The sequence below is a fragment of the Cannabis sativa genome, chromosome 1 (assembly GCF_029168945.1).
Source record: "Cannabis sativa cultivar Pink pepper isolate KNU-18-1 chromosome 1, ASM2916894v1, whole genome shotgun sequence".
Lineage (NCBI taxonomy): Eukaryota > Viridiplantae > Streptophyta > Magnoliopsida > Rosales > Cannabaceae > Cannabis > Cannabis sativa.
Genome location: NC_083601.1, coordinates 39,217,667 through 39,219,976, shown reverse-complemented (window position 1 = coordinate 39,219,976; position 2,310 = coordinate 39,217,667). Strand labels below are relative to the sequence as shown.

At 29.9% G+C, this 2,310-nt stretch overlaps 1 long non-coding RNA gene across 1 annotated transcript; it reads left to right on the top strand.

The window, feature by feature from the left end:
- The first annotated feature begins 255 nt into the window (after positions 1–255).
- On the top strand, positions 256–1,861 carry LOC133033525 (uncharacterized). Its single transcript, XR_009685649.1, has 2 exons — positions 256–703; positions 814–1,861. It is a non-coding gene; the product is annotated as an uncharacterized LOC133033525 (long non-coding RNA).
- Positions 1,862–2,310: the final 449 nt, after the last annotated feature.

Sequence of the window (2,310 nt, the reverse complement as noted above, 5' to 3'; positions counted from 1 at the left end):
ATTACTATGTGCTTTGATATGGTAATATTATTAAGTTAGGAAAAGATTTTATAATCATTATTGAGTAGTAATAGTTGTACTAAGGATAGTTAGAAGTTTAAGGAGAATCTTATACAACCTAGTCTAGTAAGATTGTATACGTGGGAACTAGAGAGGATAAAGCTCTCACCAATTAACAAATCAAAAACCAATTGCTTAACTTCAATTCGATTTATTTGGGGAATTCTTTGAAGCTTTCTATTAGGAATAGTTAGGGGCTAAGGATGAATATATTTATCTAATTGCTTAATTTAATAGCTTTATAAAGTTTAACTATGGTTAGATGGGGATCGTGGCATAAGTTAAAGGATATAGCTTAGGGTGAGTTAACTAAAGCTTAAGGCTATAAATAGGAGTCATTAGTGTAAACATAGCTCACACCAATCTCTATTATGGATTTACATACCAAAATTCTCTTGCAATTATTCTCTCCCTCATATATTCACTTATTTCATTTTAGAATGAAGCCTTAGCTCCGCTTAATATGTCACCATAAAACCAAACACCACCCACAAACCATTGTTTTCTTGTCCATATTAACTCAAGGCTAAGACACTAAGTTAATATCATCCTCTCATATATCTTACATCATATTAGCGTCACCATCTATCATTTGAAGTTCAAGTTTTGGTGCTCAACTAGATCTCATTGGAAGCTAATTAAGGTATATCATTCTATAATTTTGGGTTTATAGATTCAAAGTTAAGGTCTCGTGTATATATATTTATATATATACTATTGTGATATGTTCTAATTAATAAGTGTAAAATTTAGGTTTTTCATAAGAAACTCATTATTGGTTTTCAAGGATCACTCTTATTGCAATCAAGGCTAGAACTCCACATTCGAGGTAAGGAAATTAAGTAGAAAAACTTAAGTTTTCTGTATGTAATAACATTCATAGGAAGAGTGGGAATAGTAAAAGAGAAGTTAACTAAGGTCTTCTGCCTGACTCTTTATTGTTTGTTATTTAATGTACTGTATAATATATATTTAAATAATATGTTTATAAGATTCATGTTATTTATGTATGTTTACAGTATTAGAGCATGGTCATTGCTAAAGGTATATATTTAAATAATATGTTTATAAGATTCATGTTATTTAAGTATGTATGTAAATAGTGTGTTTATAAGATTCACATTATTTAGTTATGATTGTTATGTTATTTAAATAATGTATAGTAGTTTGACATTATTTAAATTAGATAGATTATAGTTTATGTGACATGGTTTGACCGAGAAGATAATGGTTAAATACTTGATTCTTGGGTCTATATGGTAGATAGGGGGCCATTTAGTAGTGGGTACGATTTTACTGAACCCAGCCCTCCGCCATTTAGTCCAATAGCTCGGGTTTATTTGCCAAAGTCGAACTTGGGCGTAATCATTTTATGTGATTTAGCTTAGAACCTAATTATTAGCTACTAGTGATATGGTTAAGTTTATGTATTGCTAGTTGTCAATATATGAGCATGTGCATTTTTAGTTAAGTTTTATTTTTATTTTTTTTGTTTATGTGACTACCTGACACACATTTCCTTACTGAGTTTAGTAGCTCACCCTTATCAAATTACCATGTGCAGACCAAGGTAACTGAAAGTTTAGAAAGTCGGTGGCGAGTGGAATTTTGGACGCTTGTGTGTGTGAACTCGCTGAGGACCATATAACTGTGGGCGGTCTAGGGCGCTCTGTTTATTTATTTACGCTATTAAACTTATGTCGCAATTATTTTAGTTATTATTTATTATGTCTTTTGTACGAAAACTGGCCAGTTGTGAATATTTTCAAGTATTAAATAAAAATGCGACATTATGATTTTCCGCGTTTAACACTTGTAAACAAAATTAATATTTTTATAAAAGTACGGGCGTTACATCTTCTCATTTGTTTCACCAAATTGGGAACAAGTTTATCATAATATCAAGTTATAATTACCTTATATGAATGAGGAGAGCAAGTTTTGTTTCAATAATGATTGGCTAGCCTATATATTTATATATAGGCCAGTTCTAATCTTCCTAAATATTATTATTACTTCTTTGAAGCCTTTAATTATTTTCATGGCAGTAGTAAAAGTGGACGAATAAAACTTCTTTATCGAAAAAAAAACAAGCTCTCTTTTAATTTTATGTTATGATACGAGTAGTATAGTACTCCAAAGCATAATTAATTAACTTTGCCAAAAAAAAACATAATTAATTAAGCTAATACAGTAGAACCTCTATTTAAGAATACTCTATTCAAGAATAACCTCTAATTTCTTATAAAA